Consider the following 24,631-nt stretch of genomic DNA (forward strand, 5'->3'; position numbering starts at 1 on the left):
CACTAAGAGCAAAGAAGGGCTGGTACATTGGGACTAAGGGCCCAGATCTTCAGAGTTATTTAGTCTCAACTCCCATTGCATGGGAGGTAGGCATCTAAATACCTTTGAGGATCTTGGAGAAAGGGGTAAACAGTGAGGTGGCAAAGTTTGCAGATGATACTAAACTACTCAAGATAGTTAAGACCAAAGCAGATTGTGAAGAACTTCAAAAAGATCTCACAAAACTAAGTGATTTGGCAACAAAATGGCAAATGAAATGTAGTGTGGATAAATGTAAAGTAATGCACATTGAAAAAAATAACCCCAACTATACATACAATATGATGGGGGCTAATTTAGCTACAACGAATCAGGAAAAAGATCTTGGAGTCATCGTGGATAGTTCTCTGAAAATGTCCATGCAGTGTGTAGAGGCGGTCAAAAAAGCAAACAGGATGTTTAGGAATCATTAAAAAGGGGATAGAGAATAAGACTGAGAATATATTATTGCCCTTATATAAATCCATGGTATGCCCACACCTCGAATACTGTGTACAGATGTGGTCTCCTCCAGGGGCGGCTCTACAAATCACGCTGCCCCAAGCAGCGCGGAGCGCTGCGCCGCCCTTCCCCGGTCCCGCGGCGGGTCCCCTCTTCCCGCGGCTCCGGTTGAGCTCCTGCCGGCATGCCTGCGGCAGGTCCACCGGAGCCCGGGACCAGCGGACCTGCCGCAGTCATGCCTGCGGGAGCTCAACCGGACCCGCGGGAAGACGGGACCCGCCGCAGTCATGCCTGCGGCAGGTCCGCTCGTCCCGGGCTCCGGTGGACCTGCCGCAGGCATGCCGGCGGGAGCTCAACCGGAGCCAAATGCCGCCCCCCCAGGAAACGGCCGCCCCAAGCGCCTGCTTGGTGCGCTGGGGTCTAGAGCCGCCCCTGGTCTCCTCACCTCAAAAAAGATATTCTAGCACTAGAAAAGGTTCAGAAAAGGGCAACTAAAATGATTAGGGGTTTGGAGAGGGTCCCACACGAGGAAAGATTAAAGAGGCTAGGACTCTTCAGCTTGGAAAAGAGGAGACTAAGAGGGGATATGATAGAGGTATATAAAATCATGAGTGATGTTGAGAAAGTGGATAAGGAAAAGTTATTTACTTATTCCCATAATACAAGAACTAGAGGTCACCAAATGAAATTAATAGGCAGCAGGTTTAAAACAAATAAAAGGAAGTTCTTCTTCACGCAGCGCACAGTCAACTTGTGGAACTCCTTACCTGAGGAGGTTGTGAAGGCTAGGACTATAACAATGTTTAAAAGGGAACTGGATAAATTCATGGTGGCTAAGTCCATAAATGGCTATTAGCCAGGATGGGTAAGAATGGTGTCCCTAGCCTCTGTTCGTCAGAGGATGGAGATGGATGGCAGGAGAGAGATCACTTGATCATTGCCTGTTAGGTTCACTCCCTCTGGGGCACCTGGCATTGGCCACTGTCGGTAGACAGATACTGGGCTAGATGGACCTTTGGTCTGACCCGGTACGGCCATTCTTATGTTCTTATGTTCTAATGGCAAAGCCACTCAGCAACACTAACTGCTGCATTATTTTATGTTTTATGGAGAAGAAATCCCCCAGAAAAGTTGAGGTGAAGCCACAGGCTCTGGGTGTGGATGGAGACCCTAGGTAGTGACCACAGCTGTAACATAACTTGAACTCCTGATTTCTTGTCACCTTATTGGTCGGTTTGATGCTTCCACCTGTGTGAGAGTAGAGAATGCTTTTCTTTCAGGAAACTCTTTCCTGTTCTGCTGGTGATGTATCCCATGGTGCACAGATAAACTGATTAGATGACTAAATCACAAATAACTAATACCCAAAGTGGACACTGTGCAAACAGCCCATAGGATGCAATTTGTTTGTAATTAACACTTCTGCCAAGATTACCATTTGCAAACTCAGGTGATGTGTGCGCAGAAAATTCCACACAGGATTTATTCATGTGGAGTAGTTTGTCCAGCATTAGTTAAACCAAGATTTTGAGGCCAATTATGTAGTGCCAAAAAGTTCTGATAAGCTTCGGGAGGTAGCTGATACCAATTTCTGATTCACATGTTGCTAAGTGCTGTGGCACATGCCACTTTTAAAAGCAAGCATTTAAAATCTGCAACTGGAAACGGCACACTCTTATTCAGTGGGGGTAACTGCTTTCCTTCAATGGGTTATAAAACTCCCATTTGGAAATGTAATCAACTTGCTTTCCTCATGCATCATGCAGTGATTTAGAGTGATAAAGATAAAAGATAAACATTGGAGTAACATTTACTGAGCCTTAAAAGATTATTCTGCGTAACCCACAATCCTTCCAAAACTAACATTGTTCTAAGAAACAGGTGACATGTGACACTTTCTTCCCCTCTGCAAATTACTACATTCCCTCCATCTTTCCTTCCCAATATCAATCAGCAGCAAAGACAAGGCAAATGAATTTTTAATCAATAACAGCTACTATTTCGTGTAGTAGGACTGTTTAGGATTTAAAAGGGAAAAAAATTAAATCAATCCTGATGTGAACATTTTCCCATTTGGAAAAAAAAAAAGCAATCAAACAGGAGGGTTTTTAAAAATATGTTTTTAAAAGGCTTGAAAGCAAAATTAATTTTAAATTGATTTTAAATATCTTGCCTACAGACAGAGGCACATTGTATGACAGAGGAAGGTGGTCCAAAGTCTTCCCAATAAGTATTTTAGCATCAGTGTTTCTGATCTGTACATATTTCATCTGTTGCCATCTTAGAAATGAAAGCTAGTTTAACCACATGTGATGTTGTCTTGTCTTCCATGAGATATTTCCCCCCTTCACTCACAATATATACAACAGAATTTGGAGTGAAGTGTTTGGAGTTACTTTAAACAATGGCCTTGCTTAACACCAGGGCGACTCATTGTGATAATTACTGGGATAAAATTATATTTCACCTGAGAAAGGACAAAACAGAATTGTGCTGTCCTAGATTTTTTAGACAGATTTTTATTTTTTTAAGCCACACCCAAACACAATATTCATCCTGATTTGATATACAGAGGCCAAGAATTTTCAGATGTAGTTGCCTAAAATTAGTCTCAAATTCATTTTTAGGCAGGTAGGTCCCAGTTCAAAGTCTGTCCCTCTTCAGCAAGGCAATTATACATGGGTGCTGGCTGCCATCTTGGCTGACACATCAGGGACCTAAAAAGCATGAGCTGCTACAGATTGAGCTAAAGAGTTACTTAACCAGCACTGCAATAGACTCATGTCCTCTGAATCAGGCACAGAAGGGGGACCTGTAACATACAACAGTGGATTACACATGTGCTTACCTCTCAAAATGGGACTCCAGCAATGCTTAAATGCTTTGTTGAATTGGGATCCTAAGTGACTAGAAATTGAGAAGCACTCAGCAGCTCCTGTGACTGTTAGTGAAAGCAGTTGAGGGTTCATGGATAGTCTCCTATTTTAGAAAATTTTGGCCAAAAAAGTTTGATGTACAAGGGGGCTGGAAGATTAGGGGATTGGAAGTGATCTACTGCGCTTCTGATTCTTTAGGTTCAAATTCAGTAGGTCTCGGCTGGTGGTGATCAGAGACAAACCCAAATTACAAAGGTTGGGTCCAGATCCATTCTTCTTCAAATTTTGGAGCAGTTCAGATTTGGAGGGATCAGTATGGTTCACTATAGAGAAAGGAGCCAACATACTAAGTTTGAGTCCAGATCCAAAGTTCCCCAAAGCTTGAGGGTGTTCATTTCTCTCTTGGGTTCACATCTATTAGTGACCAAAAGCTGCTATCACCTGATTGTGGTTTGGTGACCTAGGTTAGAGGAGTTGGAGGCCAGTCTCAGTCCCACATGTAGTGGGTAGAAATCCATATCACAAAACCACCATCAGAACTTGGCACTTACTGGCTCCATGGATGGCCACCTCAGACCATAAAGAATGAACATCCTTCTTGCTCCAGGCCAGATGTAAAGCTCCCATTGCTGCTTCCTCAAACAATCCTATTTATCTAACTGGCATGATGTCCTGGAGGGGCATCCTCTATGGAAGAGAGGAGAGTTCTGCCTCCATGGCCAATTCAATCCTGCCAACAGAGCGAATAGAGGTCTCCAACACTGTCCATCTGGCACTAAATTCACTAAGGAAAGAAAAAGCACTAAGGTAAGCAAAAACGATCCAGTCCTGTGCTCAGGACATGGGAAGCATGGCCTGTTGGCTGCAGCTTCAGCCTTCCTCCTCCTTTTGATGATGCTTTAATGGCAATGATATTGGCATGAGGCTGCATGTGCATTCCTGGCCCAATCCCACCTTTCAGGCATATTTAGAAAAAGAAAAAAAAACCAAGGGGTGGGTGTCTTTTCTTTCTTGATTTTCCTTGGATACATTCTGTCGTCAGGCACATCTGTTAAAGTCATCACCTGATTTCTGCTGCCTCTCCAGAATTTGAGGGAGAAACGTAACCCTCCCAGCCTGAATACACACAATTTTTCTGGGCTGCAGAGTCTCAGCTACAAGTCGTTTTCTGCAAGGCTTCTACCAAAGCACAATCCCAGAGCTCATCTTCGCCCACTCATCTTCTTCTCCAAGGCCTGTTTCAATAGTTCAGAGCGCACCTTTGGTCCCTAAATATTTTCAGTGATTTTCCAGTCAACAGTTTGGAAATTTGTGACTAGACAACACCATCCACGCCAGTTTGCCATTGTGTGACGTGCCATGAGAAAAACCTCTCCGTAGTCCAAAGCCAAGTCCCACCAGCTCTTCAGTGTCCCTTCTCCCTCACTTTTCTTGCTGTTTAGCTTGTCCCCTCATAACTCAATTCCCGCCCCACACCAAAAAATTGTGGAACTAGCATGACATTTGTTGCTATCACATGGTTCATTCTGTTGGGTTGTTCTGCCACTTCCCCCCACCCTGTATCCATCTAGTCTATTTACACTGTCAATTCTTTGGAGCAGGTACTCTCTGCTACTTCAGGGGTGGGCTGTACAGGCCACTGCTCAGGGCGGCCCACCCAAGGGGGCGCCCTGCGCAGGGTTTGGATTCCCACCTGACCTGCTGCACTTGAGAGGCCAGCTGGGCTGACGGAGGCGGCAGGCAGGCGAGCAGCAGCGTGGGGGAGGGAGAGAGACGACCAGCCATGGGAGCCAGGTGACTGCTCCGGAGCAGGAGTACCCCGCCTCCACCCTGCTCCACATGTGCAGCCGCTGCTGTTCCTGTCCCCCACATATCCCCTGGCCACTCCAGACTGGGAGCGTCCTCCTGTCTGCTCTGTAGGAAAGCAGGGGCTGATGGCTGGGTTCCCCCCACCTATGTACCTGTTTTCCACTAAGCTGGGGTCATGGGCGGCAAGTTATATACCCACATGGTGCCCGGGCACCAGCAATATTCAGAGCCCAGGGGCCCAGCTCCACCAATGTTTGGGGGCAGGTCTCCCCCACACACCTCCTGAGTGTCCCCCAACCCCTCCTTACTGGCCCCGTGCACGTCCCCGGAGGGAGCAGAGCATCCCTGCCTCTTCTGTGCAGCTCCATGCTGTCTCCCTGCAGCAACTGCTGCTGCAGGGTCCTACTGCCCCCCAAATCGACTGCCAGGGCAGACTGACTCTGAGCCTGCCCTTCCACCTCAGACCCTTCCCTTTTCTGGTGGGACCTCCACCAGCACAGCCCCCCCCCCCCGCCCACACTCCTGCCCCATGCTGGGCAAGGAGGCAGCCCCATCCCCCAGTGAGGCTACAGTCAGGGGCAACAGCCGGGGAGGAGGCGCATGCAGCACCCCCTGGCACCCACCATGGGGAGGCGAGGGAGATTCCTGGACCTGAGAGAGGCCCTAGGAGCACATGCAGTGACAGTGGTGGGGGTGAGTGTGCTGCTGGAGAGGCAGGAAAGGGGGGCTCCTTCCCCAGAGCTCACTGCTGCCGGCAGGGAAAGGGCTGGGGGGAGTCCTCTCTGGCCCCTGTCCTGGAGCATCCTGCCTACACCCCAAATTCATCCCAAGCCCTGCCCCACCCCAGAGCCCACACCCCCAGCCAGAGCTTTCACCCCCCACCGCACCCTCAACCCTAGCCCTGAGCCCCTCCAGCACCCCAGACCCTAACCGTCTGCCCCAACCCTGAGCCGCCTCCTGCATCATGAACCCCTCATCCCCAGCCCCACCCCACAGCCCTCTCCTCACACCCCAATGCTCTGCCATAGCCCCCTCTCGCACCCCAATCCCAGCCCCACCCCTGCACCCCTCCCAAACTCCCTCCCAGAGCCTGCACCCCAGACCTCCTGCCCTACCCAAAATCCCTCCCAGAGCCTTGGGCAGGTGGGGGGCAGAGTTTTGGGGGGCAGAGTTTGGGCAGGGGCGGGTTCTGGGCACCACCAAAATTTCTACAAACCTGCCGCCCATGGCTGGGGTGACAGGACGGGGGAATCTGTGTGTGCTGCTGCCTCTCTAGGTCTGGAGCTACTGGCAGCTGCTTGTGTCTGAACAAGCCTAATTCAGGCTCCTGACCCAGAGTGCTTTCTTAAAGAGACAGCACACTCACTCTCTCAGGCACACATGCACTCCCCTCAACACACATACCAGGGCTCCCTGCATCCAGGTCACTTCCCCATCTGGGCTGTGCTGAGGCATCAACAGCTGCTCCTTTCCTGCCCTCCTCTTACACAGCCCTCAGAGAAAATGACCTATATGCAGGAAGCCCTGACATAGCTCCTTGCTCCCCGCTCACAGCCCCCTAAGGCTGCACGGGGCAGAGAAGCAGCAGTCCAGTGGGAGAGCAAGCAGCCATGTCAGCTGCTTTGTGCATCCTGGTCATTTTCTCCACGTGGGTGCAGGAGGGGGATGCAAAGATTAGGGGCAAAGGGGGCACAATGCAGGGGTTAGGGGCTCAGGAAGGAGGTGCAGGGGGTAGGAGTGAAGGGGGCACAGTGCAGGGGTTGAGGCACAGGAGGGGGCAGGTGTTGAGGTGCAGGAGGGGGGCAGAGGTTGGGAGTGAAGGAGGTGTAAGGATTAGAGGTGCAGGAGGGGGAGCAGGCATTAGGGGCAAAGGGGGCACAGTGCAGAGGTTGGGTGGAAGGGACGGTGGGGAGCCCATGGGGTCCAGGAGCAATGGAGGGGTGCCACGCCCACAGGGGCCAGGGGCACCAAAATGCAAGTTCGCCCAGGGTGCCATTTTCCCTAAGGCTGGCCCTGCAGACCCATTCTTGGTTGGTCCCTCATGTGATAGTTCTTGGGGACAGAGAACCTGGATCGAATGAAAGCTGCCCCTTTGCTTAAGGGGTTTCCCCAGTGAATGGATACAGAATACCTTTCTCTACACTCTTATACTCAGTCTTTTGTCTTTATTCATAACCAAGGCCATCACCTACCTGCTGGAAGGGTCTTGTTCACCTCCAAGTGGCTTCGATCATTTGCAATAGCCTTTGATGGTTTTCCATTAACTGTTCAAGGATGTGGCAAAGATAGGCAACAGAACCTTGCACTGCCTTGCCAGATGGCAAGGGCTCGCTCTTGCTTGAATGGGTCACATTACCTCCTCATGATCAATTTCTACTCCAAGTCCATAAAGCATACTTTTAAGATAAATACCTGACTCCTTAACTATTACCCATACGTATCTAATAATGATTATGAATCTTGACAAGTTACAAGCTTTCTGTAAAAACAATGAGGAGTCCTTGTGGCATCGAACAAATTTATTTGGGCATAAGCTTTTGTGGGCTAAAACCCACTTCATCAGATGTGAAGCGGGTTTTAGCCCACAAAAGCTTATGCCCAAATAACTTTGTTAGTCTCTAAGATGCCACAAGGACTCCTCATTGTTTTTGCTGATACAGACTAATACGGCTACCACTCTGAAAACTTTCTGTAGAGACTGTATATGTTACTTTCTATGGATAAATATCCTGTAAAGCACGTGTTTGTTGTAGTGAGTTTGTCAGGTCTGATGTGACTTGTTTGCAAAGAACAGGGGACCTTTTGCCAAGAACCTCTGTGTCACACCTGTGCACTACCAGAATAAACACAATTAACAAGATAATGATTAAATCCTCTGGGCCTTTGTAGATTTGGAAGACAGACTGCGGAACCATTGCACCGTTGGTCAGAGGGGATGCAAACTGGCTCAGGCACACTGGATAGGACAACTGGGAAAGCAGGCTCTGAAATCAGGATTAACAATGGGTGAGCCTCAAGCAGTTGAGAGTTTTGCTCCAAATGCTTGGCTGTTTATCTGAATTTTTTACTGTCCTTCCCCATCATACTGCTTAAGCCTCCCTCCCCTTTACCCACACAGGCCCTGGATTCCCCACCTTTCTGATCGCAGCTGGAGAAGACCTGTGGTTCCAGTAACTGGGCAGCTGCTTCCCCACTGAAACGTTCAGCATATGATCATGTGGGGAATTCCCCTCACCTGCTTGTTGCAGGGTCAATAGGTCCGTCTGGGGCAAGTTGCCTGCCCACCCATTTTCCTCTCACCATGGTACAGAAAAACCCCTAAACACTTGATCCCTGCTGCTTCTGTCCCGTTGAACACTGAAGTTCTCTGGAGCGAGAATAACACAGAGTGCAATAGTCTATCCCTGATCTCATGCACCCCTACGTTCCCTCCTCGCCTTTGAATGGGTCATCACTGTGACTGACTCCCAAGCCCTGGTTTGGACCAGTGAGAGAGAAAATTTTATCCCAGCTGAATGTGAGAATGTCTTACCCCAGCCATAATTAATTGTGTGTGTTACAGTAGCAAGTAGATCATGAACCAAGATCAGCTGCCCAATGCACTACACACTGTTCAGAGTTGGACACAGTCCCTGCCCCAAATTGCTAATGGTCTAAACAGACAAGACAGACAGAGGACTAGAAAAGAAGTGCCAAGAGAATGAACATCAAGAGAAGACTTGTTGTACCACCACTGTAGGATCATCTACATGGCATCACATTCCCTCCCTCCCTGAACATGACAAGCATTGGACCCCTCACAGGATGAATAGATGGAGAGGATATTCCCCAGATGACCAAAGGGAAATGGCTCAGACATACGCATTCCTGAGGCCATTGAGTCACTCGGCCTGAGCGGCTTTCCATCTGCATGAAGCAGGGAAGCCACTAAGGCATGTTTATTTTCCTGTTAGCGTCTGGAATTCTTAACTAGAGCACATTTCAAAGCAAGATGGCCAGGTCTCCTAGGCTTGTGGTTCCAAGTGGATTCAGCATTGTGGCTTTTCTGATGAGACAATATCATGGGGAGGAGGGGCTGGCTCCTGAGGGCCACCTGTGGCTAGCTGATTGCCCAAGCAGTTTGGCAGCAGTTTATTAGGTAAGGAGCACCGGGGCCTAATAAAGGGCTCAGTCCACCCCCCAGAGCACAGGCAGCTCCTGAGGAGAGACGCTTCTTGGGGGAGCTGGTTAGGAAGCTATTCCCAGTGTTGTCTCCCTGGAAAGCAGAGGCTCATGTAAAGAGGTATAAGCCCAGAAAGAAAGTTTTCCTAGGCAAGAGATTGGAGCAGCCCAGAACAAATTGGTTATGGGACCCCCTAGGAAACTACTAGAGCCTCGCATGGCAAAGAGCAACGCACTATCGGGGGAGTCTGGCATCTGGCCAAATGCTTGGCACAGGCTCCAGCTCCAGGCAAGGAATTCAGCCAGAGAGCAGTCCAGGGCTAGAGGCATCAGACATAAGACTGATTAACCCAGGGGTGGAGAGTGTCCAGTGGATTAGCTGACTGAAGCTTTAATTTACATTTTGTGTTGTCTTTTCCATTAGATAAATGAGACCCTATGCGTAGGGCGCTTTCTAATACTGGAAAGGCCAGGACTTGTTCATACCCCAGGTCACTGCAGTGGCTCACCTGCAGTGCAGTGCTTGACCACAGGGGGGGCATGCCAGGGTGACCTCCATGCCATGACAGATATCCAGAAACAGACCTCACTAGGGCCTGGTCTACACTGTGGAGGAGGTCGAACTAAGGTACGCAACTTCAGCTACGCGAATAGCGTAGCTGAAGTCGAACTACCTTAGTTCGAGTTACTTACCCGTCCTCACGGCGCGGGATCGACATCCGCGGCTCTCCCGTCGACTCCGCCACCGCCGTTTGCGGTGGTGGAGTTCCGGAGTCGACGGGAGCGCGTTCGGAGTTTGATATATCGCGTCTAGATGAGAAACAATATATCGAACTCCGAGAATTCGATTGCTACCCGCCGATCCGGCGGGTAGTGAAGACGTACCCTAGGTGTAGTAGTTTGGTCTCAATAAGCCTTGGGAAGTATAGATGCTCATCTAAACTTCACCACATCAGAGGTCTCTTCTCCCAACCCTATTATGTAATAATACTTTGCATTTCTAAGCTACCCTTCATCCAAGGATTTCAAAGTATTCTACAGAAATCAGCAAGTGAGGCCCACAACAACCCTGGGAGATGAGAGGTGTTATCATTCCCTTGTTACAGAAGAGGTATGGAGGCACAGAAAGGTTAGTGGCCAGATCTTCAAAAGTGGTCATGGATTTGGGGGGTCTCCATTTTTTGGGTGTATAGCCTGAGACCCTTTTCTTCAGCTGGGGGAGCAAAAATTAAGGCATCCAAAATCAGGATGTGTGGGGAAGGGGGCGGGGGGAGCGTGGAAGGTACTTAAAGGGTTAACAACATAGGTCTTACTGCACTTGTCAGCTGTGCTAATTGTCCATGTCATTGTCAGGTTCCTAGATGGGTGACTTTGCATATGGCTCTGTTAAAATGTGTGTTGCTTAAATGTGCCCACCTTACCAAGCAATCCAGCGTGGTCTGTGTAACTGACCCTGTCCCCATCATTATGTACCACTTCACCAATTTTTGTTGCCCGCACATTTTACCAGCAATGATTTTGTAGTTTTTTCTGGATCGTTAATAAAAATATTGAATAGAATTTAGCTGGGGGACCCACAAGAAACATCCCCTTTGGATGACAATTCACCATTTACAATTACTGTTTGTGATCAGTTACCCGGTCTTTAATGTGTTTAGTATAGTAAGGGCTGCATTGATTTTATAGTGTAGAGCTTTTTTTAATCCGAATGCTATAAGGGACTAAATCAAATGCCTTAAAGAGGTCTAAGTAGTTTATCTCAGACACAGTTACCTTATCAACCATGTTTGTAATTCCATCATAAAAAATAAAAAGTTTATTTAACAAGACCTATTTTCCCTAAAGCCATGTTGACTAAGATTTTACTAATTTTGTCTCATAACAGTCTTTCCATGATTTTGCCTATGACTGGTGCCAGGCAAACTAGCTTATAGTTTCTCAAGTCATCCTGTTTATACCTTTTTAAATATCAGTACAACATTAGCTTTTGTACACTCTTCTGAGACTTCCACAGTGTTCCAAGATTTATTAAAAAAAACAAAAACCAAATTGTTCAGACATCGCCTTGGCCAATTCTTTTAATGCTCTTGGATGCAAATTTTCTGATCCTGGTTCCCCTTCTACTCAGATGGAGGCAGCCCAAGCCATACGTCTGCTTCTCCCCATAGAAGGTGGCCCAGATGTTCCACAAAACCAAGCTCTCCTACTTTACACTACTTACCTAGCCCATGAGTTTACCTCCAATATCTTCTGAAGTTTATTGTCTCTTGTTTTTGAGACAGGAAAAAATGACTAGATTACCTGAACTTTCCTGTCCTTCAGCTCCCTGCTAGGCTTGCTAAAGTTTTTGATAATCTATGAAGTGTTTTTAAAGGCAATGTCATTTGTGCCAATGTGTGACATAACTAGAATTGGCAGAATTATATTTTAATATAATTTCAATGGATTATATAGATATTTATTTGAAGCATTTATAAAAATTTTATCTATTTAAATTTTCATAGTTGTTCAAAATTATGGGCTTTTAGCATTTTTATTTTTATCAACTTAACTTTTCACAGTTGGAGGAGATTGGCGGGGGTAGATAATTATTTATTGACAGTACATGTTGAGATTCAAAAAGTTAAAGCTTTAACTGTTAACATACAAATTGTCAACATCACATCTAAATATACAAAAGTAAATATCCTTAACTCTAATAAATTCTCAAAACAGCATTTTTTTCTTACTTTGCCTCTATGTAAATTTTGATCATCATCAATGCAAATATTTTTTCATGGGTTTGTGTCTGGTGAGATCAATGTTTACCAACATTTACTGATAAAAATCCAGTCCTTCCAAGCCTAGTCATTACCAATGGATCCTTGCCCACAGTCTTCATAAGCCCAATCAGTCTTTCAGTGACATGTATTATCTTGGGTCCAGGTTGACAGTACACTGTCCTGCTGTCTTTTTGTCCCCTGCAGAACTTTTTATTCACTCACCTTAATACCAAGTTCCTGATGAGGCTTGCCAGCCTTCTTTGGCTGGCTTGTGGTCTTCTTTTGGGCATGCTTCATGTCCTCAAGGATTGGGCTGATCATCCCTCCTTAGGTGTCACCTAGAATTCCTGGTCCTTCCCTCCAACTGAATCTGCCAATAGATTCTCTGCAGCTGCTGCACTGAGTACCTGATTTGATCTCTACATGCATTGAATTTCTCTTGGCCCACGGGTGGTTACAGACTGTCATTCTCTTCTGCTTCTGACGGTTTAGAATGTCTCTTGCTTTTCTTGGTCACAAACTGCCAGTCTTGCTCTCTGCTTTCCACTCTCTCCCCTGTTCCCTTGAAACCAATGCAATCTATGTGATGGTGTTACTCAAATCTGGTTGTGCAAAAACTCCTTCTCCCTGATACCATACAGAATCAATATTTGTCCTTCAAGACCTCAAATCATTTCCTCAGATACAGCCATCAACCTGCTCTTCATGCACAGGAAGTCTCTATCTTCAGGCATGAAAGAGAACATGGCACATCCCTTATATAACTGGTCATGATAACTGTTCCATAGTTGGCCACCCTTGTTGGGTATGTACAGCTTGTACCTGTTGAAAAAGTTCCCACAATCCCTCCTGCAAACTCCCCCATTATGTTGCTCAGTTAGAAAACAAGTTATACCCCGGGTCACAGGGCTGCCCAGAGGATTCAGGGGGTCTGGGGTCTTCGGTGGCGGGGGGCTCCTGCCGCCGAATTGCCACCGAAGACCCGGCACTTCGGCAGCAGGTCCCAGAGCAGAAGGACCTTCCGCTGCCGAATTGCCACAGAAGACCCGGCACTTCGGCAGCAGGTCCTGGGGCGGAAACACCCCCCGCCGTGGGTCTTCAGGGCACTTCGGCGGTGGGTCCCGGAGCAGAAGGACCCCCCGCCGCCGAATTGCCACCGAAGACCCAGAGCAGAAGAAGCTCTGGGGGCCCGGGCCCCACAAGAGTTTTCCGAGGCTCCCGGAGCGAATGAAGGACCCCGCTCCAGGGCCCCGAAAAACTCTCATGGGGGCCCCTGTGGGGCCCGAGGCCTGGGGCAAATTGCCCCACTTGGCCCCCCCTCTGGGCAGCCCTGCCTGGTCATGCTGGTCAGGTCTGCCCCCTCACTAACAGGGAAGGATTAACAACTCTGAGACTTCAAACACCTTATTGTTATTACAGTGGTATCTAGAGGCTTCAACCAAAATCAAGGCCCCCTTGTGGGCATTGCACAGAAACAGTCTGTGCCCGAAGAACCTATACTGTAAATTGACAAGATGGACAACAAGTGGGAGGAGAAAGAGCCCCAGAAAGGAGAAGTGAGTTGCCCAGCTCACACAGTGGACAAGCTCGGCATTGCCTGTCTCCTAGGAAATCCCCCTGCAGCCAATAGGCCACACTGCTTCCTGTGTTGGATTTCATGGTGTGATGCAGACCCAGGGAGGGTGGAAATGCGATTCTCTATTGGTCAGTGCTGATTACTGACTTGGGGAGCCATGGAGAATTTCTATGCCTTGAAAGAGAATCTATCTTCAAAACATTTCAGAAGAGAATTGGATGCAGCTTGTGTGAATCAGAGATGGGAGTCAAGGAGGGAAAGTGGGGAAGAAGGGGCCTGACTGAGGACAAAAAAATCCCAGTCTGGAAATTCTTTGTTCCGAATTGTGTATTTCAGTACATGCAATAGGGGGAATGGGTGAACAGATACAGTAGGGTCTTGATGTAGCATGGCCTGGACTTGATGACCCAGCCACACTCAAAATATCCTACAGCATTTGGATTTGCATCCGATTAAATCCAGTTCCCCATCGTGGCGTGTACCAGGACAAGGGCTAAATCATAACCACCCGTCACACCTCCTTCCCTCCTCCCCCTGACCCCTTCTCTCCAGCGCAGGTTCATTAAGGCCTTTCCCAGTGAAAAAAGGCTGCATTTTAGGAGACTGTTGGAGCTTTTGATATTTTCCACTCTGCGTGTCAAGGGCATTTACAGCTGGCGTCAGAATGTTCTGTCAGTCTGAGGGAAGCACTTTGAAGTGTTTGTGGTATGGGCCACATGTGCAGTCAAGATGTGCCTCTCCAGCTCCTGAGGTTCTTACTCAGCTCGCATTCCCAGCATCATGTGACAATGAACAACACTGCTTAACCCTTTCCCACTGCACAAGCCACCTTCTTGGAGAGACCGAGAGAGAGAGAGAGAGAGAGAAACAGATGCAGATGGACGCTTGTGGCAGGCTGATGCATTTCAGCAGCCACTTAACGGAACTCACAGGTCACACTGCTTTTCATAGCATTGTTTGTTTTAGATAAAATTCCATTGCCCAACAGCACAAGCCAATCAGATGCAAAGGCATTGTTGCATGGAAACACAACACAGCTGGTGCACTGTGCACTCTCTCCAGGGAGGGCAGTCAGAGGGCCAGCAGGATCTGCAGGTCATTGGTTCAAATCAAGGACCTCCAGCAAGACTCGTGCATGCCCAAATGGCTCTGAGGTCTGGTCCCAAAGGTCCCCAGTTTGGTAATACAAGTGGCCAAGTCTCTCAAAGCCATCCAGGCAGGTGGCTCTTCCACGGCAGCAAGCGTGCCAGCAACATGTGCAAACTTTCTGGGACGCTAGGAACCTACCATAAGCCTTTCCCAAGAAGCCGCATAAAACCAGCCCCAATGATTATAATGTGACAGGCTTTCCCGTGATGCTAAGCTCTAGCATCACAAATACTATCATACAAAATCACCTCTTCTCTGCACCATGACAAGCCTATGAGCTGGAGAACATATCCTAACAGTCCCTGGACACTTGTAGGCGGCAGGCAAGGCAGCCTCAAGTGTGTGGAGGCAGGATGCACTGGAATATGCTTCCTCATTGTGGCAAGACAACTTGCGTCTGCTGGCCTTCAAGGCACAGTCTTGGGAGCTGCGATGGGGAATAAAACTGTTTAGGGCTTGTACTAGTCAGAGAGCTGTGTCATGGCTCTTGGTTTTATACTATAGAATCACAGAAACACAGGGCTGGAAGGGACCTCAAGAGGTCATCAAGTCCAGCCCTTTGCACTGTGGCAGGCCCAAGAAAACCTAGATCCTTCCTGACATGGGTTTGTCCAACTTGTTCTTATAAACTCCAGTGATGGGGGATCCCCCAGAGTGTCAGACATATATACGCTATAAATCTACACAGTAGGGCCATGGGGAAAACTCTGATTTTGACCATTCAGTACTGAATTCTTTTCCTTGGAGCTCGCTTTATTCTCAAACAAGAGCAAATAAACTCAAAATACTGCGTACTAGCCAGCCAATACTTCTCCAGCCTCTATTAGCTGGGAGCGGGAGAGGACACACCTTTCCCAGCTACTACTCAGAGACTTACTGTAGCGAGGCAATGACTCACTGGCGCGGCACCTCCTGCTGGTCATCCAGGGAATTAGCTCTTTTCCAGCTCCGGAGCGCCCTCTACTGGCCGATGTCCCGCTTGCCTCAGGCCCCCAGGTCCCTCCCGGACCCCGGTGCCCCTTTACCTTGGGTGCTGCCCCCTGGCAGTACCCCCACTCTCTGGGTCTCCCCACCCAGGGGAACCCCCAATCCTCTACCCCCACCTCATCTCAGTGGCTACTGCCAGTCACCATCTAGCTCCCACTCCCTGAGGTAGACTGCAGACTGTACTGCTCATCATCGGCAAGGGGGTTTTGGACCTGCTGCCTTTGCCTACCCTGGGCTGCACCTTTGCAACTCCAGTACCCTTCTTGGCCTTTACCAAGGCCTACAGCCTGGGGGTTTTCCAGCCTGGAGTTCTCCAGCTCCTCTGGCCTTTCTCAGCTCTGCTCCACTCTAGGTATCCTGCTGTGCTCCCAAGCAGCCAGGCCCATCTCTCTCCACAGCTAGAGAGACACTCTTTTAGCCTCTGGCCCTCAGCCCTCTTATAGGGCCAGCTGTGGCCTGATTGGGGCATGGCCCCACCTGTGGCTGCTTCTTCCTAATCAGCCTGGCTTTTCCCCTGCTGCAGCCCTCTCCAGGGCTGCTTTATCCCCTTCAGGCAGGAGCGGGCTGAACACCCCACTGCACCCACCCTAAAGTTCATTCGACTCTAGATCTCTCCCATCTTCTGCCCCTGCCCCAGAGGCAGAAGGGTTCATAGGCATGTGCTGTGGTTACAACTCCCTGTCTGAAAAGGTCCAGGGGCTGTAGTATGCAAACTGGGATGTGTCCCTAGGCCACAAGGCAGAATGCCCTTTTACAGCAGCAAGAGGGTTAGTTTCTAATGGGAGCCTAAAAGGAATCGAAATAGCTTCAGTAGCTTTGAGAATCCCATTTTCCAACACTCCAGACTTCGGGGGAGTCGAGATCCGGATCCAAACTTCATGATTCAGTCCTGTCCCTAAAAGGTGGAGCTGGAACCTTGGAGTTCGGATTCACATCAGATTCCTGATCCAAACTTCATGGCTTGGGCCTGTTGCTACAAAAAAAAAAATATCAATAGGTAAAGAACACTGGGTGTGAGCCATGCAGAAGGGTGAGGAGGAGGACATGAGAAAGCAGGAAGCATCTGTTTGTAAGCACATGATTTGGTAGCCACCAGTGACGGGAACAGCGACTGAGCGATTGACCTGCCAGTTCTAAACCTTTGCAGCTGCTTCAAGTGTAGTAGTGGCCATATGGGGTAATCACAGCCCCAGCGCTCCCTCCAGTGTCCCTCTTAGAAATGCTGGTGTACCAAAAGAATGGTGTTCTGGCGGAGGTAACATGGATCCAGCAATTAAGGGGTTAATCCATAGCTTCATAGCAACGTCATTTCAGTTATTCTGCTAGAGCAGTGGTTCCCAAACTGGGGTTCGTGAACCCCTCGGGGTACCCGAAATGTTACAGGGGATTCGTGGGCAAAAATTCCCTAACAAGGGACAGAGCTGTCCCTACTAATCCTGGGCAGCACGGGGCCAGCAGCCCGGAGCCTTGGGGACTTCCAAGAGCTAAGCAGATCAAAGCAAGCATATCTATCACACTGAGGAGATTTAAACTTCAACATTCCTTATAAGAAATGGAAAGGGAGATGGATATATTTTGCTGTTTTTAAAATTAAATAGGCAGCTAGGACTGTTTTCAAAATTATTATGAAGAACAAGTTTAAGCTTTGTTGTAACATGCGTTCTTTGCCCGGACTGCTCAAGACCTGAATGCTTGTGTAGGAGGAACTCTTTGAGTTGGCTTCTTAAATACCTTCATGCTGTTTCATATCTGATACTCCTTGATGAAACATAGGAGCCTTGTCTTATAACAGGCTTAATCAAAGTGATACAAGCTACAAAAGTGAGATCTTGGAAGACTATTGCCATTTTCATAATGTCATAAAATCACTAATGATAAATAATAATTAATAATAAATAGTGTGTAATAAGCATGTGTGGCAAAGTTCCTCCTCTCCTCTAGTAGGTCCTGCGCTTATTGGCGGATTTCCTCCCCTCAGTGGTCTTCCCCTTGGATGAAACCCACAGTCTGGATCACCTCCTCCTATGTCTGATTAGGAGTAGCGAGGCTTGGGGGGAACCCGGGCCCGCCCTCTACTCCAGGTTCCAGCCCAGGGCCCTGTGAATTGCAGCAGTCTCTATAGTGCTACTTGTAACCGCTGCTTGACCGCTACAGCTCCTTGGGCTACTTCCCCATAGCCTCCTTCAAACATATCCTCACCATAGGATCCTCCTGGTGTCTGATACTGCTTGATTGTATGGTGTTTCCTCAATCCTCCAGTAGTACACCCTCTCAGTTCTTAGTTCCTTGTGTCTCTGGCTCCCAGCTCCTCATACGCCCTTCCTTCCTCTGGCTCCTCCTCCTTGACTGGAGTGAGCTCCCCTTTTTATACCAGGTGCCCTGATTAGCCTGCCCTGATTGGCTGCAGGTGCTCCAATCAATGTAGCTCTCTCCAGTGCCTTCTAGAAAGTTCTTAATTGGCCCCAGGTGCCTTAATTACCCTGGAGCAACTGCCATTTTGGTTCCCATGGTACTAGGGATTTGCTTAGCCTGGGGCTAACATACCTGTTCCTTAGTACTTTCCTGTAGCCATCCGGCCTTGCTCCATCACATATCCCCCCCCTCTGCTCAACACCATAGGGTTGGGCAACTTGGGACGCCAGGCAGTGTGCTCGTGAAAGACCATCAGCGTTGTCGTGGTGGCATCCAGCCCTATGCCGTGTGTGGAACTGGAATGGTTGGAGGGATAAGAACCACCTGGTGACCCTTGCATTCTTCTCCTTATTTCTCTGCATCCATTGAAGGGGTGCATGGTCCGTCACAAGAGTAAACCGTCGGCCTAAGAGGTAATAACGCAGTGTCTCCATGGCCCATTTGACAGCAAGGCATTCTCTCTCGACTACTGCATACTTCCGTTCTCGTGGGAGCAGCTTTCTGCTTAGGTAGAGAATCGGGTGTTCTTTATCTCCAATCATTTGGGACAGAACTGCCCCCAACCCCACCTCAGAGGCATCTGGCTGTAAAATAAATTCCTTGGTAAAGTCTGGGGCTATGAGTACGGGGTCATTACAGAGGGCTGTCCGAAGGTCTACAAATGCCGCTTCTGCAGCGTCGGTCCACTTCACCATGTCTGGACCTCGAGCCTTCACCAGATCCGTTAGAGGACTTGCCCTACTGGCGAAGTGGGGAATAAACCGTCGGTAGTAGCCTACCACGCCTAGGAATGCACGGACCTGCTTCTTTCGGGTCGGCCGGGGCCAGTTTTGAATCACTTCTAGTTTATTAGTTTGGGGCTTCACTATACCTCTTCCTACAATATATCCCAGGTACCTAGCCTCTGCTAGTCCTATGGCACACTTAGCAGGATTAGCGGTGAGGCCAGCCCGCCTTAAGGTGCGTAGCACTGCCTCAACTTTCTCCAAGTGGGTTCCCCAGTCTGGCGTATGGATGATGACATCATCTAGGTATGCAGCTGCATAACTAGTATGGGGACGCAGCAGCTTATCCATGAGGCGCTGGAATGTGGCTGGGGCCCCATGTAACCCAAAAGGGAGGACAGTGTACTGGAATAGCCCGTCAGGGGTGGAGAACGCTGTCTTTTCTTTCACTTCTTTGGTCAGGGGAATCTGCCAATACCCTTTTGTCAGATCCAGTGTAGTCAAGAAACGGGCGCTACCCAGTCGGTCAACCAGTTCGTCGATGCGTGGTATGGGGTATGCATCAAACTGGGATACTTCATTCAGTCGGTGAAAGTCATTACAGAATCTCATGGTACCATCTGGTTTGGGCACTAGAACAATTGGACTGCACCACTGACGGTAGGATTGTTCGATAACGCCTAATTCTAACATTTTCTTTACTTCGGCCTTGATTTCTTCTCTTTTGGCTGCTGGGATTCGGTAGGGTCTCAGTGTTATTTTGGCTCCGGGGATTGTGCGGATATGGTGATAGGTCTCAGTCATCCGCCCCGGTTTTGTAGAGAATACATCTCGGTTACGATTAATCATGTCGGCTGCCTCGATCTTTTGGATTGGCGTCAAGTCGGGTGATATCTTCACTTGCTCATGTACGTTATCCTCCTGGGGAAGAGTCTCCCGGGTGACTAAGCATGCCTCTCGATCCTGCCAAGGTTTTAGAAGATTGATGTGGTAAATTTGCTCCGGTTTCCTGCGGCCTGGCTGCCGTACCTTATAGTTTACCTCTCCCACAGCTTCAATCACTTCATAGGGTCCCTGCCGCTTGGCCAACAGCTTGCTTTCTGCTGTGGGCACAAGGACCAATACTCGATCCCCTGGTTGGAACCGTCGAAGCTTTGCTTGGTGGTTATAATGGGTCCGTTGGGTCTCCTGAGCTTTTTCCAAGTGTTTTCGTACAATGGGTGTAACTTGGTCTATCCGATCCCTCATCTGTAGTACATGCTCAACTATGTTCCTTCTGGGATTTGGCTCCTCTTCCCAGGCTTCTCTGGCTATATCCAATATGCCTCGGGGGTGGCGCCCATATAGTAGTTCGAACGGAGAGAAGCCTGTGGAGGCTTGTGGAACTTCCCAGATGGCAAACATGAGGTAAGGCAACAGGGTATCCCAGTCTTTCCCATCCTGGCTCACCACTTTTCTGATCATGGCCTTGAGGGTCCTATTGAACCTTTCCACAAGGCCGTCTGTTTGTGGGTGGTATACAGAGGTCCGTAGGGCTTGTACATGGAGCAACGAACAGAGATCTTTCATCAATTTAGACACGAAAGGTGTCCCTTGATCAGTCAGCATCTCCTTGGGTAGCCCAACCCGGGAAAATATCTGTACTAGCTCCTTAGCTATTGTCTTGGAAGCTGTGTTGCATAGGGGGACAGCTTCCGGGTATCGGGTTGCATAGTCTAGTACAACCAGCACATGTTGGTGGCCCCGAGCTGTCTTCTCTAGGGGCCCAATCAGATCCATGGCTATGCGTTCAAATGGTACCTCTATTATTGGAAGAGGTATCAAAGGGGCCCGTAAGTGTGGGCGAGGGCTATGTAGCTGACACTCTGGACAAGAGGTGCAGTATCGCCTGACATCTTCATGTATTCCTGGCCAGAAGAACCTCCACAGGATCCTGGCCTGGGTTTTCTCTACCCCTAAGTGTCCTCCAAACAGGTGACTGTGGGCGAGGTTCAATATGGCTTTTTGATGTTTTCGGGGCACCAGAAGTTGATGTATCTCCTTCTCCTGCATTTGCACCACCCGGTACAGGAGATCTTTCTTCACTATAAAGTAGGGTACTGGACCTCGGACCTTCCCTTCCACTGCTATCCCATCTATCTCAGCCACCTCTTTCCTGACGTTATCATATCTGGGGTCCTCTGCCTGGTCCCGTCCGAATGTCTCTCTCCCAGGACTACCCTGCCTGAGCTCCCAGGGGCCGGCTTCTGCTTCTTCCAATGGCCTGTCGCCATCATGGCTGGGGCCAGCCTCTGGCTCACCTTCCGTGTTGGTAGTTTCTCTGTTGGCTGCTCGTGCCCATCTGCCTACTAGCGCAGTCTTCTGGCCCTGGGTCAGGATCTGGGTTCCCAAAGCCTTCGCGGCCCTCCTTTCTTTTTTTGTCTTCCGGGCCTTTTGGGGGGCTGATAATAGATCCTGAGAAAACTCAGAAAACAGCGGGGGTTGACATTCCCCCAATGATGAGTCGCTGCCAACAGGGTCTCCACTTCCCTGCAGCCTCTCAGGGGGAAGTAAATTATCAAACCCTGGATAGTCTCTCCCAATAACTACAGGATATGGGAGTTTAGGAACAACGCCCACTGTCACCTCAATGGGGTTCCCCTGAACCTCTATCTCCACTGGGATGGTGGGGTATTGGCTCATGGCCCCATGCACACATGTCACTGCTACACGTTTGGCTTGTAGCAGCTGGCTACTTTTTACTAGCTTACCCGATATAAGGGTGATAGCACTCCCTGAGTCCACCAGTGCTGTAGTCTCTGTTCCATTTATCTTCACTGGCCTGGTGTAGATTATGTGGGGCTAATGCAACGCCCGCAAGGTGGATAAGGGAGCATGGGACCTCCCAATCCCCCAAGTTGCATTGCATAGGTTCTTCGGTGCTGGGACACTGTGCTGCTATGTGTCCCCACTTCCCATATGCATAACATCTATAACTGTTTCTAGTCAGTCTCCCATCATGTGGACTAGGGGGTTTAGTCCCAGGGTTTCCTCCACTCAGGCCAATCACTTCCTTCTGGAGTTTCTGTGGGTTTTCAGCCCCCCCCCCTCTTCCTCCACCTAGGACTCCCCAGGGGTTTGGCTGTCCCTCCTTCCCGGGTTGGGGTTGGGTGTTTGCTACGGAAGGGGCTTTCCTTGCATAGTTGGGTCAATTCTCTGGCTGTCATGCGTCTTTCTACCAGCGTCATCATCTCATCGTAGGTGCACGGATCGTTCAGGCCTACCCATTTGCGGAGATCTGGTGGCAGTGCCCTCGTGTACCGGTCGATGACCAGAACCTCCAGTACCTCTTCCGGACTCCGGGATTCTGTTTGCAACCATTTTCGTGTGAGATGGATGAGGTCATATAATTGGGACCGCAGGGTTTTGTCTTCCACTCATGATACCGCTGGGCCCGTACTGCGGATGTTACCCCAGATCTGGCCAAGATCTCTGCCTTCAGCTGGGAGTAGTCTGCTGCAGCTTCTTCAGGCAGATCATGGTAGGCCTTCTGGGCCTTCCCACACAGGAATGGGGCAAGGATGCCAGACCACTGATCTCGAGGCCAGGCCTCCCGTAGGGCTGTCCTCTCAAAGGCCAGAAGGTATGCCTCTACATCATCTTCCCTTGTCATTTTCTGCAGCCAATGGTTAGTCCGTATGAGCCGTGTCCCATCATGCCCATGGTTCATTTCTGCAAGGGTCTTTACCTGGCTTACCAGTTCCTGCAACATAGCTCGGTCTTGAACAGCTTGGTCCATCAGCAGGCGGTTAGTTTCTTGCTGCAGCCGTACTGCTTCTTGCTGGGCAGTTGCCTGGACACGGGTAGCCTCCTGCTGGGCCGCCGTGGCTTGTATCAGTGCCTGTACTACATCATCCATTGTGGTAACAAATTGTAAACCCCCCTTTTTTTGTGTGTGTGTGTTTTTAAATCACCCTCCTTCTTCTGCCGCGCTGTGCACACCAAAGATCCCACTGCTGACACCAGTTGTGGCAAAGTTCCTCCTCTCCTCTAGTAGGTCCTGCGTTTATTGGCGGATTTCCTCCCCTCAGTGGTCTTCCCCTTGGATGAAACCCACAGTCTGGATCACCTCCTCCTATGTCTGATTAGGAGTAGCGAGGCTTGGGGGGAACCCGGGCCCGCCCTCTACTCCTGGTTCCAGCCCAGGGCCCTGTGAATTGCAGCAGTCTCTATAGTGCTACTTGTAACCGCTGCTTGACCGCTACATCTCCCTGGGCTACTTCCCCATAGCCTCCTTCAAACACCTTTTTTATCCTCACCATAGGATCCTCCTGGTGTCTGATACTGCTTGATTGTATGGTGTTTCCTCAATCCTCCAGTAGTACACCCTCTCAGTTCTTAGTTCCTTGTGTCTCTGGCTCCCAGCTCCTCATACGCCCTTCCTTCCTCTGGCTCCTCCTCCTTGACTGGAGTGAGCTCCCCTTTTTATACCAGGTGCCCTGATTAGCCTGCCCTGATTGGCTGTAGGTGCTCCAATCAATGTAGCTCTCTCCGGTGCCTTCTAGAAAGTTCTTAATTGGCCCCAGGTGCCTTAATTACCCTGGAGCAACTGCCATTTTGGTTCCCATGGTACTAGGGATTTGCTTAGCCTGGGGCTAACATACCTGTTCCTCAGTACTTTCCTGTAGCCATCCGGCCTTGCTCCATCACACATGTCATAAAAACAAATTTTATATTTCCAAGATCACTGCTTTTATAATTTATGCTCAAGTAAGGGAGAAAATCCCTGGAAATATTCATTTTTAGGAGGGGGTTTGTGAGACTTGACATTTTAGTGAAAGGGGTTCACAGGTTGTGAAAGTCTGGGAACCATTGTGCTAGAGTGGGATGGTAGCCTGCGGTTGCTGCATTGGCTCTCACTCAGCAGAGAGAAGTAGTCTTTTGGGTCACTGCTTCCTAGAAGTGTTTTATACAAAGCAGTTTGCAGAATAAGTGACCGCCCCTTCTTCCACGAAAGCCACATCCCCCTCATTGCCCTGTATTTGTGAGCCTTCCCATGCCTGGTCCTCAGCACCCAGCACCAGCAGAGAATCTGACTCAACGCTGTTTACAGTGTCTGTCTTTCCTCAGCTCTTCCCTTCAAACGAGCTGACTCATTCTGCTGGTGGGGCAGAACATGCTTTCCTGTCGTTGGAGGATCAATCAAACAGCCCTGGCCATGTGTGTCTCTCTTTTTATTTGTTTTAGTGCTGGCACTCGGAGGAGAGGCCATTGGCAGCAAGATGGGAAAGATGGGACTGAAGTTAGAATTTGCTATGATTCATTGACCCATTTAGAAATCTAAAATCCCTGGAATTTTAAAGGTCAGATTTAATGACGGTCAAATCTGTAAAATGCTAAAACAACAACAACAACAGCAGTCACAGGTCCCTTTACCACTCTTCCCCATCACTGGCAAAAGTGTCATCTCTCCTCTGTTGTTTTGTCTCTTAATTTCTCTCTTTTCCTTTCTCTCCTTCCCTCAACTTCACTCATTCCCTCTCCATTCCTCCCTCTTCTCTTAGGCCTTGTCTACACTGGCAATTTGCCCCAACTTTAGCCAACACTGGACAGGCTGAAATGTAGTGACCTGGCATAACCCCCTCACATGTAGATTGTGGTGTATGGAAAATTTTTATCTGTCATCTTAAATTTCAGGGGGATTTCTTCGTCCTG

The 24,631-nt window shown here is 49.1% G+C and overlaps 1 long non-coding RNA gene across 2 annotated transcripts in view; it reads right to left on the reverse strand.

Moving 5' to 3' along the window:
- The window catches only part of LOC120370869, a 46,056-nt gene that overhangs the window by 13,800 nt on the left and 7,625 nt on the right, over positions 1 to 24,631 (reverse strand). Inside the window, exon 1 of one of the 2 annotated variants that reach the window (XR_005584005.1) lies at positions 12,311 to 12,551. The exons of the other annotated variant lie outside the window; for it this stretch is intronic. This is a non-coding gene — a long non-coding RNA (uncharacterized LOC120370869). Of the gene's footprint in view, positions 1 to 12,310; positions 12,552 to 24,631 lie in introns of those variants that run through there. 2 annotated transcript variants of the gene reach the window in all.

The sequence above is a fragment of the Mauremys reevesii genome, linkage group 8 (assembly GCF_016161935.1).
Source record: "Mauremys reevesii isolate NIE-2019 linkage group 8, ASM1616193v1, whole genome shotgun sequence".
Lineage (NCBI taxonomy): Eukaryota > Metazoa > Chordata > Testudines > Geoemydidae > Mauremys > Mauremys reevesii.